The sequence below is a fragment of the Tamandua tetradactyla genome, chromosome X (genome assembly GCF_023851605.1).
Source record: "Tamandua tetradactyla isolate mTamTet1 chromosome X, mTamTet1.pri, whole genome shotgun sequence".
NCBI lineage: Eukaryota > Metazoa > Chordata > Mammalia > Pilosa > Myrmecophagidae > Tamandua > Tamandua tetradactyla.
Window position 1 is genome coordinate 111133878 of NC_135353.1, and position 15491 is coordinate 111149368.

General features: G+C 40.5%; 1 long non-coding RNA gene across 3 annotated transcripts in view; it reads right to left on the reverse strand.

Annotated features, from left to right (window-relative positions):
• LOC143671535 (uncharacterized) overlaps positions 1 to 15491 on the reverse strand; it is a 158231-nt gene that overhangs the window by 73442 nt on the left and 69298 nt on the right. The gene's annotated exons all lie outside the window — the stretch shown is intronic.

A 15491-nucleotide genomic window follows, 5' to 3' on the forward strand; every position in this document is an offset into this window, starting at 1 on the left:
AGCCAGGCAGGCGGCTCCCCTCCTCCTCTTTTCTCCCGCCACCTCTACCGCTGCTCCATCTGCTTTTCATCTTTCAGGAATGCCTCACAACCCCCACCCTTTTTTTTTAGTAATTTTCAACACATACGCACACATAGACACACACAGAGTTTGTACATAATAAATAATTTTCTTTTAGTTTCAGGGATTTGAGACATGTGTGTGTATGTGCGTGGACAGTCCACCATCTTGATCCAAACTCTCCTTTATATTTTCTACCTGATCATTCCCTGTACTAATTTTTAATCTTTTTTCCTGAATGTAAATACTGATAACTGTGGAGATTTTCTAGATTTCAGTGAAAAAAATGATGACCCTAACCTTAATTTACCATCTTAGACGTACATCAAAATGTTAAAAGTGCTGATGTCTCTCTAGTTAATACAAATATGCCTCTACTTTACAAAATTGGGAACATATTTCCTCCTTTTATAGCTTGCCTTTTTCATTTATATCATGTGCCTTCGGGTTTTAAAATACTCTTTGAGAACATGTTTTTTAATGTCATCTTAATGTTCCTTTGAATGATGGTCCAATATGTATCCTAAATTGCCTATGTGAGGAATAAATAAAATTATTTTACCATCATCTATGGATTTATCGAGCTGTTACAACACATGTTTTCAAACACTATTTAATGATGTGGAGATATGCACATGTGATAAAAACAATGAGAGAGAAAGCAGGATATTGCAACAAAATTGTGGCCCAATTACGTAGACAGAAAAGAAAGGTGTTCTTTTTTTTTTTTTTTTTGCCTGTAGGTATGTATTTATTTTTCTGGTTATAAAAGCACTGCACGTTTACAGGGAAATATGAAAGATATTAAAAATTGTCCATCATTTCATCTACCTGAACCAACACGGCTGTTGTGAGGATTAAATCAGAATGTCTAAAATTTAGCCCTGTATCTCACATATGAGGTGGCACTAAAACTAGGAAGTCTAGTCCATCACTATCCACTCCCCTATCCCTCTGCCCTTTGCTGGTAAGGAGAGAAGGCTTCATGTTTTCATAAGTAAAAAACACAATTTGTCTGGCAAAGTAAGAAAGCAGTAAGGTGGCTTCCCCAGTTCATTGCCTTCCAAGTCAGTGATGGAAAAACCTAGTGCTAATACAGTTTGATGGCTGGTTTGGGCAGAATATATGAAGATTTTCCAATTCTTCATGTTTGGAGATAGGATAACTCTCCAACACTGTAACGTAAGAGAGTTTTTATAAACAAGAAAGAATGTTACATGTACAGAGAGATATTTCCAAATTCTTCAGAAAGGCATAGTGGTATACTTACATTCACACAAACATACGACCTACACATGCACACTTGAAGTCAGAAGGCACATCTGTAAAAATGTCATGCCATTTTGTTCCAAAAATAATGCCCCCTAATAATTTCCCAGACCCAGATGTGCCAAGCCCTTTTCTCCTGGAGAAGCAGTTGACAGGTGTGAGAAGGTGACCACCCACAAGGCACAAACACACTGGACAGACAATTCCCTTGGGCCCTTTGGTTAAATCCTTCAAAGTAATTCTAGCTCACTGTTCCACAAAGACCCCTGAGAAGATGTGGTAGTTTGAAGCTGTTATGTACCCCAGAGAAACATGTTCTTTAATCTAATCTATTTCCGTGGGTGTGGACCCATTGTAAGAACTTTTGATGAGGTTACTTCAGTTAAGGTGTGACCCACCTCATTGGGTTAAGACTTAATCCTATAACTGGAGTCCTTTGTAAATGTAATGAACACAGAAAGAGAGGGAGAAAGCCATGGAAGCAAGAAGCTGAAAGCAAGGAAACCCTGAAGAGAAAGGAAAAAACAGCAGATGCTGCCATGTACCTTGTCATGTGGCAGAGGGGCAAAGAATCACTGATAGCCAGTCTTCAGGCAGAAAGCATTGCCTTAAAGATGCCTTGATTTGGAATTTTCCTGGATTCTAATTGTAAGTAAATAAATTACCATTGCTTAAGCTGAGCCATTTCATGGTATTGCGTTAAGCAGCCTAGAAAATTAAAACAGATTTGGAACCAAGAGAGTGGAGTGCTGTATTGCAAAATATCAACAATGTGGAAACAGCTTTGGGATTGGGTAATGGGTAGAGGCTGAAAAAACTGTGTGGTACACGATAGGAAAGACCTAGATTGTTTTGAAGAGACTTTTTATAGACGTATGGATGCTAAAGGTACTTCTCTTGGGGACTTAGAAGGAAATGATAAATGTGTCATTGGAAACTGGAAGAAAGAAAATCCTTGTGTTAATGTGGCAGAGAACTTGGCAAAATTGAGTTCTGACATTGGATGGGAAGCAGAAAATGAGAGTGATGAGCTTCGATATTTATCTGAGGAGATCTCCAAGCTAAGTGTAGAAAGGTCAGCCTGGTTTCTCCTTGCAGCTTATAGTAAAAACGTGAGTGAGAGGAAGTGGATACACTCAAAATTGAATTCCTGGGAAAAAGAAACCAGAAATTAACGGTTTGGAAAATATTGAGTTTCTGGAAAGCAAGTTCCCAGATAATAATAATTCTGCATGTGAACGTTTAAATGAACTTGGATCCAGCCAGCCATTTAGCCATTTCAGTGCAAGTCACGATTGGAGATACAGTTATCCTGGAAGGATCTTTGGAAGGTCTTATTGGCTCATGGTTTGAACCCCTGTGTACATGCAAAACTGAGAATTTTTTTGCAGATTCTGTATGAACATAACTGCCAGCCTGGACTAAAAGGTACAGGAAAAGGACAAGCTTAAGGAAAACTCACTTCAGGTGCAGAATCATGAGAACTGATGTCTGGACTGAACACATCGTCTTGGGTCAAGAGGCCGAGTCTACCCATGTCTATTGTTTTAGTCTACTAGGCTTCTGAAATGTAATAGACCAGAAATAGGCTGGCTTTTAATGATGGAAATTTTGTTAGTTTACAAGCTTACAGTTCTGAGGCAGTGACATGTCCAAATCAAGGTCTCTTCTTCCTGAAGACTGGTTACTGGTGAGCCTGGATTACCCTATCACATACCAGGGCACATGGTGGCATCTATTTGTCTCTCCCTTCTTTCTCTTAAGTGTTTGTTGATTTCAGCTTCTGGTTCCCATGAGTTTCTCTCTCAACTTCTGTGGCTTTTTATATCTTAATTTCATTCTCTTCTAAAGATCACCAGTAAGAAGATTAAGGCCTACCCTGAATGGGCCTTTTTAAGCTTAACTTAAAATCTAAGTCACCAAAATATTCTACTTACCATAGGTCCATACCCACAGGACTGAATTAACATTAAGAACATAACTTTCCAGGGTCCATAAAGATTCCAAACTATCATATGCCTGCAAGCTTGGAGAAGGCAGGCCTTCCACCCCTTTGTTCAGTGGGATCCCAGTGTTCTCAGAGATTGGAGCCTATTCCTTGGGGATTGGGAGAGTCTGCCCCTCACCCTAATACTTGACAAGGGTGGAACTTTCACCCGAGTGCTTGGAGAGAGCATGGCTGCTGCATAGGCACTTGGAAGGGGTAGAGCTGCCACTTCATCTGGCCCAGAGGACAAACATTTGTCATATATGACTTTCAGATCTTCAAATCTAATGGAGTATTCCCTTTAAGGTTTCAGAATAGTTTTGGACCTGTCACTCCAGAGTTCCTTCCAATTTCTCCCTATGAAACTGGGAATGTTTATCCTATGTGTATCCCTCCATTGTATATTCAAAGCAGATAACTTGTTCTCTAGGTTTCACAGGTCAACAGATAGGGGTAGTGTGCCCCAGGACAGACCACACCTAGAACTAATTTTGATGAGACTTTGTACTAAGTATTGTTTCTGAAATGGCTTAAGGCTTCTGGGATGCTGTGAATGAATATGTTTCGTATGTAGAAAGAACGAGTCTTTGGAGGATTTGGAGTATGGAGTGTGGTGGTTTGAAGCTGTATGTACCCCAGAAAAAAACATGTTGTTAAATGTAATCCATTCTTGTGGATGTGGACACATTGTAATTAGGACCTTTTGATGAGGGTACTTCAATTAAGGTGTGAACCACCTCATTCAGGATGGGACTAAATACAATTACTGGAGTCCTTTATAAACTGAATGAATACAGAGAGAGAGGGAAAAAGACATGGAAGCAAGAAGCTGAAAGGAACAAACCCTGAAGAGAAGGGGGAGAATAGCACATGTTTTGCCATGTGGCAGAGGAGCCAAGGATCACTGGTAGCTGGTCTTTGGGAAGTGTTTTAGTTTGTTAAAGTTGCCGGAATGCAATACACCAGAAATCGAATGGCTTTTAAAAAGGGAATTGATTACGTTGCAAGTTTACAGTTCTAAGGCTATAAAAATGTCCAAACTAAGGCATCCAGATAAAGATACCTTGGTTCAAGAAAGACCGATGAGTCTGGAACAACTCTGTCACCTGGGAAGGCATGTAGCTGGCATCTGCTGAGGTCTCTGGTTTCTTGTTTCAAAGGACTTCCCTGGGAATATTTTCTTTCTGCATCTCCAAAGGTCTCTGGCTGTGTGGGCTTTGTGAACACTGAAGCTTTTTCCAAAATGGTCCCCACTCAAAGGGCTCCAGTAAGCAACCCCACCTTAAATGGGTGCAGACACCAATTTCCTGTTTCTTTGTACCCAAGAGTTCAGTTCTCAGCTTATATCTTTCCTGTCACATTTTACTATAAGCTGCAAGGAGAAACCAAGCTTTACTTTCTACATTTCATTTGGAAATCTCTTTAGCTAAGTATCAAAGTTTATGGCTTTTAAAATCTGCCTTCCATCCAAAACCAGTTAATTTTGCTAAATTTTCTGCCATTTTAAAACAAGATTGCCTTCCTTCCAGTTCGCAATAATATGTGTATCATTTATGTCTAAGGCCTTATTAGAAGTATCTTTAGATTCCACATTTCTACCAACAGTCTCTTCAAAGCATTCTAGGCCTTCTCTGTCAGGGATATCACAATTCTTCCAGAATCTCCCCCTTATCCGTTTAAAAAGCCACTCCAACACAAATTGGTATTTGCAAACTGTGGCACCAAACCGTTTGTACCAAAATCTGTTTTAGGGCCACAGTGGCTCAGCAGGCAGAGTTCTCACCTGCTAAGCCAGAGACCCGGGTTTGTTTCATAGTGCCTGCCCATGCAGAAAAAAAAAATCTGTTTTAGTTTATTAAAGCTGCTAGAATGCAGTATACCTGAAATGGAACAGCTTTTAAAAAGGGAATTTATTAGGTTGCAAGTTTATAGTTCTAAGGCTATAAAATGTCTAAACTAAGTTATCCAGATAAAGATACCTTGTTTCAAGAAAGGCCAATGGGTTAGGAACACCTCTGTCAGCAGGGAAAGCACATGGCTGGCATCTGTTGGGGTCTATGGCTTCTTGTTTCAAAGGACTTCCCCGGAGGCATTTCCTAGTGTTGACTTAAATGGCCTTATGGCATGTTTATGTTTACTGCTTAAGAAACTGAAACAAAAGACAAAATAATTTCTTATGCACTTTCATCTCTGAAATTATGATTCTAATGTTCAGATTACTCTCTAACATGATTGATTTATATGGCCTTATGACATATTTTATATTTACTTTGTATATCTTCCCATCAAACTCTAAATTCATTCAGGAAACCACTTATATCTTTCACCCAAAGTTCTACACACAGAGAAGGTACTCAAAAGATGCTTGTTAAATGAATAAATAAATCCCTTCAGGTTCCTTGCTTCAATACAAAAACATCCTCCCCAGTGTAGCAAGTAGGTCTTACACAAGTGTCTCAGAACCTCTTGTAATAGTATTACTATTACTATCTAGTTAAGCACCTATTTGAAAGAAAGCTATGAGGATTTAATAAGATAAGTTCATGTAAAGATTTTAGCATGTGAACTGCCACATATAAGTAGTAGTCTCCTAACTAGTCATTCCCTGGAAAAAGCCATTGTTTATAAACTGGTCTGTCTACACATCATCACCTGGCTCATGTCCTGCCTCTGAACCTTTGCTGTATTTTATACTTAAGCTTTCTTGGTCATGGCTGAGTGTGAAACAAAGAGGTATGGTGGCAAGATTCTGTCCCTTTACAGCCAGTTTCAGAGTAGTCTTTTAAATGCTGAAAGTGTCTGGAAGCCTGACTTCCAGACTGAAGAAACATAGCTGAGAATAAATTTAGAAGAGACAGATAATTTATAGCAGAGTAGATGGTGGAAATAGATACAAATGTTGCTAATTCTAGTGTACAAGGCAGATTATAAGGAAAGCTGTAAGAGATCTCCAAATGAAGAACTGGAGGACTTAAAGGAGGTAATGATTTTGTACTTTGTTATCTTAATAATGCCTTTTTTTTGGTAACTGCACATTTAATTGGATGTTTGTTGTAGAAAATTATCAAATGTGTGCAGCCATTTGAATAATGCAAAAGTAGATAAAGAAAAACAATGTTATAACTCATACCATCTCCTTCCTCCTTTCCCCTCTTCCCCCTTTCTGCTCCCCAGATAGCAAGGGTTAAGAATATGATGTTTGTCTTTCCACATTTTCCCTATCCTCATACAAAATATTTGCTGTTACAATCATTTTTGTAAAAAAAAATAATAATAAGCCACATTCATTTCTCTGTAATTGTTTTTCTCACTTGGCATATCGATATCCCTCCTGGCACCAGAACTCATGCTTACATCATATTGATCATTTCATACAGGGCATGAAATTAATAGAAGCAATGAAAAAATGCTCTTCATGCTGAAAAATATTCAGGAAGATGCCAGCTGATGAGGGGATAGAAATGAGACAGAGACTCAGAGACAAAGAGAGACAGAGAGAAGGACGGAGGCAGGGAAGGAGGGCTAGAGAGAGGGAGAAAGAGGGAAAGAAAGAAGAGAGAAGATGGAACTCTTCAGCTATAGATCAGGAAATTTGGAATGTGGGCATATGGACTGATCCTGATGAAGCTGGGACATTGAGCCTCTAATTTTCCTTCGTTATTTTTGACAGTGGAAGTAGTCCTTCTACTTCATTTGAGGATGTTTATCCTGTTGTGCCTGAGGAATCTGTAATGGCCTCTCATGAGTTACCTACCTTGAAAAACACTGCTGATTCTTCTCAGAATCTACATTCAACACCCATTTTGATTCTAGATCCACAACTAGATTCAAGTTTCAAGAGGCCTCCAAGAATGAGGTATACAGTGTGAATAATGAGGCAGTGTGCTACACACTGATATAACCACATGACTTATCCAATTATTACGAACATAAATCTGATGAATATGTATAGGAATAGATATTAAGAGTGTGGAACACTGGTGAAAGGAACATAAAGTTGGGCCTGGCCAGATTTATTGATATGAGCCCAATGAAGCAGATATTCTTGATTCAGTGTGGTAGGTAAATGTGTTAGAAAGTATTCTAAGCTTGTTTGGTGGGATGTCTGAAACATGGGCAAAAAGGTAACCTACAGTAAAAGAAGATGAAATGCCAGAATTTCTTTCTGTACTATAGAGAAAGGTATTCAAAGGCTCAGGGATATTGGAATGCTAGTGGATTTATCATTTAAGAACTACTGATCCACCCACCATGGGAGTTTCCAGAGGTCATACTTTTACCACAATTGAGAAATTGATTTGTGAGGGGAGCACCAGAATCATTGAAGAGCTCTGTGGTCACACTTCTCTGTAGGTCAGAAAGTACAGCAAGAAATACTGCTATTAATCTACGCCTTTAAACACAATGGGGATAATTGGATCCCAAGGTGCAAGGGGGCAGGTGGGCAATTAATTACCAATGGCAAGGTATGCAGGGTTACCATAATGGACAGCAGAGTCAAAGCATAAATCACAATAGTCTGACTTACAGAAACTCATGGTGTTGGTTAGATAATGATGGTGTCACTAGAAGAGAAGAAGAAGGGCATTCTACTAAATACTTACTTGAATTGTATAGTCAGAATATTTCTAGGTCAAGTGTATAGAAGACTAACTTGAATCATCAAAACAGAGAGTTACGGCCCTTTAATCAATTCCCAGACTTGACCCTGTACACAGAACCAAAACCCCTTGAGTGAAAGCAAGGCCCGGCTCCTTTGAGGAAGTGTCTTGCTACATTGTCAAAATATAGTGTTCATCTATTTACTGGCATTACCCAAAAGGACCTTTGGCCTTTTGCTAGCGCGAATGTGCACTGAGGAAAAGGAAATAATTAAACTTTTCAGGGATAAATGGACAATGGCTTTGAACTGACACTAATTCCAGGAGAATCAAAGTATCACTGTTGTCAAATTAGTCAGAATGTTGGCTTATGTAGGTCAGATGATCAATGGAATTTTACATCAGGTATATCTCACAGATCCCTAAACCCATCCTGTGGTTTTTTTCTCCAGTTCCAGGATGCATAATTTGAATAGACATACTCAAAAACTGACAGAATACTTAAATTGGTTATATGACTAGTTGAGTGAGGTCTACTGTGGGAGAAAAGACCAAGTAGAAATAACTAAACTATCTCTACATAGGAAAACTGTATATCAAAAACAACACCACATTCCTAGAGGAATGGCAGAGAATAAATCCATTGTCAAGAACTTGAGTGATGTTGTGGTGGTGAATACACACATTAAACTCACATATTTGGCCTGTGCATAAAATAGGTCTTAGAGCATGCGAGTGGATTATCATAAACTTAACTAGGTGATGACTCAAATTGTGGGTACTTTTCCAGATATGGTTTCATTGAGCAAATTAACACATACTTTTGTACCTGATATGGAGCTATTGATTTGGTAAATACTTTCTTCTCAATATCTGTTACTAAAGAGCACTATAATTAGTTTGCTATTTCTGGCAAGGTCAGCAATACATGTATACTGTCTTTATTCAGAATCTCCAATCCTCTGTCATAATTTACTTGCCTTTCTCTTTCAAAATACATCACACTTGTCTATTTCAGTGATGGCATTACGCAGATTGTAACCACTAAGCAAGAAGTAGAAACCATTCTAGATTTACTGGTAAGATTTTTCTGCATCAAAATTTTTCCTGGACAAAAATTCTGACAAAAATTTTCAAATCTTCCACTTCAGTGAAATTTCTGAGGGTTCAGTGGTATGGGGCACATACAAGCTAAGGTAAAAGATAAGTTGCTGTATCTGTTCCTGTGTTACTCAGGGCTCTCTTGACAAACAAAACCAACAGGAGATATCCATAAATATTAGATTTATATAGGTGTCTTATGCAACTGTGGGAATGGAAGACCCAAAACCCATAGGGAAGGCTGTGAAGCTGGTGGCTCTGATGAAGGGTCTGGACGAACTCCACAGGAGATGCTCACTGGTTACAGAGGCAGTGAGAGAGTCTCTCTTCTTCCTTAAAGCCTTCAACTGATTGGATTATCACATTGTGGGGGGCATGCCTTGGTTGGTTGCAGATGTGTTCAGCCACAGATGGAATCAACTGACTGATGACTGAATACACTACCTTCCTCGTTTATCAGCCAGGCATGAAATACCCTTGCAGCAATGGTCATACCAGGGCTTGCCTGACCAGATAACTGAGCATAATCACTTGGCCAAATTGACACCAGAGCCTAGCCCATCACAGTCCACCCATTGTTAAATTGGCAGCTATACACATCAACTCAAAACACACTATTTCCAAACAGAACACAATAACAGACATATATTTCACCTAACAATACTCAACTATCCTGTGTACAACCAGAAAGGCACTACATCTCTCCAGAATAGGGTCCAAGTACTTAGGTAACATTCACTCTTAAACTTCATGTCCTATGGCTTAAATACTATAATATGATCAATACTGCTTACGTAAAACGTAAAACGGTAAGAGGAAAACAAGATATTTGCTTAAGTATAAATGCACACATACTCATAAAAAATGGGAGGAAATATGCATGCCATCACAGTCCTCATTTCTGTTACTGGTCACATGGTCGTGGTTCATATTTATCACTACCATTTTCAACTATCATTTCATGTTCCCTTTATCCTCAGCTGGCTGTGGTTCTTTGTGAGGTGGGGTGAACCAAATCTTCATTCCTGAGCTTTCTGGCCCATTGGTAGTCCTGACTGGATTGGGTTGTTGTAGTTTTCTATTGACTTTAGTCATAGGGCATGGTAGTACAAAAAGATGCCCCAGGGAATCTCCAGTATTCCAGGAAAACTCTTCTTTACTTTCATTGTGTAATTGCAGTCTTATTTCCCCTTGATAGGATCAATCACCCCAGAAAGAATATTAATCCCCTTTCATGCATGTTGATTCAGTGGCATGAGGTGCCCAAAGTAGCCAGGTGGCAGTCTTAACTTTCATTTCAATGGAATCAGTGTTGTATCTTCTGGTAAGAGCACTCATCCTTTTGGATCTAAGATTGTAGACCAGCAGAGTTTAAGGTTTCAAGAACAGGAAGCAAAACTTTTCCTAGTGGATCACTAGTGTGACAGTGAGTGGTCCCACCGCCATTTCCACCCCTTGATCCCTGGACCTGTGAATCCTGCCTATGGGAGAAAGAGCACCATACAGTAGATGCTAATTCAGAGCATACCCAGCCTACTTGAGAACACTGCCTCAGTCCTACAAGGTATTGCCACCTAGTTGGTACCATAACTGAGTCTTCAAAAGGCCATTCCACCATTCTATAAACCCAGCTGCCTCTGGATGAGGGGAACATGGTAAGACCAAGGAACACCATAAGTATGTGCCCATTCCTCCACTGTGAAGTGGGTTTAGTGATCAGAAGCAATGCTGTGTGGAATACCATGATGGTGGATAAGGCATTCCTTAAGTCCATGGATGGTAGTTTTTATGGAAGCATTGCATGTAGAGAATGCAAACCCATATTCAGAATATGTGTCTATTCCAGTTAGAACAAATTGTTCCTTCAATGATGGAAGTGGTTCAATAAAATCAACTTGCCACTAGGTAGCAGGCTGAACACCTCAGGGAATGGTGCTATATCAAGGACAGAGTATGGATCTCTGCTGCTGGCAGATTGGGCACTCAACAGTGGCCATAGCCACATCAGCTTTGGTGAGTGGAAATCGATATTGCTGAGCCTATGCATAACCACCATCTCCACCATCATGACCACTTTGTTCATGAGTCCACTGGTCAATGGCAGGAGTCACTGAGGAAAGAGGATGACTTGTATTCACAGGACAGGTCATCTTATCGACTTGATTACTAAAACCTTCATCTGCTGAAGTCACCATCTGGTGAACATTCACAAGGGGCACAAATACCTTCATATTCCTTGCCCACTCAGAAATATCAATCCACATACCACTTCCTCACACCTCTTTGTCATCAATTTTCTAATTATTTTCTTTCCAAGTCCCTGACCATACAACCAATTCATTAGCAACAGCCCATGGGTCTGTACAAAAATACACCTCTGGCTAGTTCTCCTTCCAAGCAAAATGAACAACCAGGTGCACAGCCCGAAGTTCCACCCACTGGGAGGATTTACCTTCACCACTGTCCTTTAAGGATATCTGGAAATGGGGTTGTAGTGCTGCAGCTGTCCACTTCCAGGTGGTCCCTGCATATCGTGCAGAATCATCTTAAATCAGGCCTCAGATTTCTCTTCCTCAGGTCTTTGGCCTACTCTCCAAGAGGCCAAAGCTGTGGTCTGTGAATGAGAAGGTAATGTTGCAGGAGTGGGAGCCATGGGCATTTGGGCCACCACCTCATGTAACTTACTTGTGCCTCAAGGACCAGCTTGAGCTTTATCTCTAAATACCATTTCAATTTTATGGAGTGCTGCTATGCATGCCCAAATTTATGGCTTTGTGGGTCTGAAAATACCCAGCTTATGATGATAGGCAATTCAAGTCTCATGTGAACTTGGTGGCCCGTGGTTAAGCATTTAGTCACTACTAAGGCTCAGTAGCAGGCTAAAAGCTGTTTCTCAAAAGGAGAGTAGTTTTCTGCAGCAGACAGTAAGGCTTTGCTCTTAAGTCTTCTTAAGCGTCTGTGTTGTGATTCTCCTATAGCAGCCTGCCAATGGTTCTAGGCAGCATCCTTATTTGTCACTGAAAATTCCAGCACCAATGGATCTGCTGGATCATATGGCCAAGTGGCAGAATAGTTTGCACAACAGCCAAGACATGGCATAAAACCTCCTATTGTTCTGGGTCCACTCAAAACTAGTGGTTTTTCTGGTCACTTGGTAAATGTGCCAGAGCAGCACAACCAAATGAGGAATATATTGTCCCCAAAAATCCAAAGAGGCCAACTAGGTGTTGTGTCTCCTTTTTGCTCATAGGGGAGGTCAGATGCAATAGCTTATCCTTCACCTTAGAAGGGATATCTCAACATGCCCCACATCACTGGACACCTAAAAATTTCACTAAGTGGAAGGCCCCTGTATTTTTGTTGGATTTATCTCCCATTCCATGACACACAAATACCTATCCTGTAAGTTTAGAGTAGTTTCCTCTTGCTAACTAGGTCCAATCTACATGATATCATCAATATAATGGATCAGTGTTATGTATCGTGAGAGGGAGAAATGATCAAGGTCCCTGTGGACATAGGGCTGGAGAGTTGATATACCCCTGAGGCAGGACAGTGAAGGTATACTGCTGGCCTTACCAGCTGAATGCAAACTTTCTGGTGGCCCTTACTGATGGCTATTGAGTAAAAAGCATTTGCCAGATCAATAGCTGCATACCAGGTATCTGGTGATAAGTTGACATGTTTAATCAATGATACCACATCAGAAACAGCAGCTGCAATTGGAGTCACCACTGATTAAGTATACAATAATCTACTGTCATCTTCCAAGTCCCATCTGTTTTCTGCACAGGCCAAATAAGACAGTTGAATGGTGGTGTGGTGGGAATCACCATCCCTGTATCCTTCAAGTCCTTACGAGTGGCTCTAATCTCTGTAATCCCTCTAGGAATCTGGTATTGCTTCTGATTAACTATTTTGCTAAGTAGGGGCAGTTCCAGTGGCTTCCACTTGGCCTTTCCTACTATAATAGCCCTCACTCCATGAGTCAGAGAATCGCTTTGAGAATTCTGTCAGTTGTTAAGTATGTCAAATCCAGTTATCCATTCTGGAACTGGGGAAATGACCACAGAGAGGGTCCGTGTACCCCCTGGACCCACTTTGAGATAGACGTGAGCTAATATTCTATTATTCACCTGACTGCCATAAGCCCCTACTCTGACTGGTGGACCAGAATGATGTTTTTGGTCACCTGGAATTAGTGTCACTTCTGAGCCAGTGTCCAACAGTACTGGAAATATCTGATCATTTCCTTTTCCCCACTGCATGGTCACCCTGAAATAAGGCTTTAGGTTTCCTTGGAGAAGGATGGAAGGAAGGTTACCATTGTAAATTTTGGGCAGTTTAAAGGGGTCCTTCCCCAAGGGTACCCAGCCCTTCCCTCATTCCGGGGCTCTGGGCTGTCTCAAGTCTGGGAATGAATCAAGGGGCCATGGCTCTGTTTTTGCAACTGAAGTTATACTTCTGCTCACTTGACCTAGAATTCTGCTTATACTGCTCAAACAATAATTTAGTAGACTGCCCATCTATTTTATTTTTAGGTACCCCATGATCTACCAGTGCCACAAGTCTCTGCCAGTCAGATTATTTTGACTGCTGCTTGGAGTTTGCTGTCCATTGGGCCACACCCACCTTGTCTGTGGTGATCAACTGTTGCCAAATAGCTTTGCCAACTTGGAACCCGATCATGTCCATTGTGTTTAAAGATTCAGCTCAGTGATAGCAGTTCCCACAGTAATATCTGACCTACAGAGAAGGGCGAGTACAGAGTTCTTCAGGGATGGTGGAGCTAGTCTCACAAATTTATTTCTCAAGGTTCTGGTGAAAGATGTGCCCTATAGACATTTCTGGGGTGTTTGAGCAGGTCTTCCATGACAAATATACTCTAACAGTTCAATGTCTCTAAGCTTCTGGATCCCCTCATCTACATTATACAAGGGCAGTTCTGGCATTCTGATCTCAGGTAATGTCAGCCATCTTTGGATCCATGTTTCAGCAACCATCAAAATAAACTGCTAACGCCCTTTCTAACCCCTTGGGCTACAACACTGGATGCAGAATCTCTGCTTAGGTGAGACCATGTAAAAAAATTCAGCATGATCCAACTTTATATTCCTTCCACCACTTTCCCACACTCTTCAAATCCATTTCCACAGATATTCCCCTGATTTATGCCTATATAGATTGGAAAATTCATGCAGTTGTTTTGGAATATAACATGCCTCCCCATGGGTCACCTTGTACCTCACTTTTAAGGGCTTGTTGGGACTTTAGTTGACAGAAGAGTGAGGGCTATTTCCTTAGGAGAGGTGATTAGGTTAGCAGGCACTGAAAGTTTAATCTTATTAGGTGGATATTGGATGGCAGACTCCTCTTGGCAGAATGGAGGCTGAGAAGCTGTTTACTCAGGGCAGTCCATTACAGGTCTATTTAGCAAAGGCTCAGAGATGCCAGAGATTCCATCTCTCCCTTGCCATCATTTTCAAGCCATATATCACTGTCCCATGTTTCAGGATCCCATTCTTTTACAATCAAAGCCCTTACTTTAACAACAGAAGCCCTACAAGATTGAGATTTTAGTTTATGTTGTAAATCTGCTACTCACAGAATGAGGCTCTATGTCTGGTTTTCAGAGATCTCAAATCTGCAACTACAGGAAATGAGATGCTAATTCAGGGCAAACATAGAAACATTTACATCATCCATACAGTGCTGACATTGCAAATTTGAAGCCTTCGGCTCATCCTACTCCCTCATCATTGTATCCAGCTTATTTAACAACAAACAGCCAACATCATTATACCTCTTAATTCTATAAAACTCCATAAACGTGTCAAAAACACTCTCATTGAGAGTCTTTCCTCATATAAGCATACAATTAAAATGATATTTTGAGTATCTCTTTTACCAACTGTGCCAGTTTGAATCTGTTGTGTACCCCAGAAAAGACATGTCTTTTAATCCTAAATCAATATTGCTGGTTGGGATCTTTTTTATTATTTCCATGGAGATGTGACTCACCAAAATTGTGGCTAGGAACTTGTGATTAAATGGCTTCCATGGAGATGTGTCTCTACCCATTCAAGTAGGGGTTGCTTACTGGAGCCTTTTAAGAGAGAAGCATTTTGGAAAAGAGCTTTAAAGACCCCAGAGCTGACAGAGCCACCAGAACCAACAGAGTCAACAGAACAGTCAGAGCCCTGGGAAAGCTGTTGAAGAGAAAGCTAGCAGATCTCACCATGTGCCTTCCCAGCTGAGAGAGAAACCATAATGTCACTGGCCTTCTTGAACTGAGGTATCCTTCCATGGCTGCCTTAGATCGGATGTTTTTTATAGAATTTGGACATTTTCATGGCCTTAGAACTGTAAACTAGCAACTTAATAAATTCTGCCTTTTAAAAGCCATTCCGTTTCTGATATATCACATTCTAGCAGCTTACAAACCCTAGAATGAGCTGAGACTCAGAATCAAG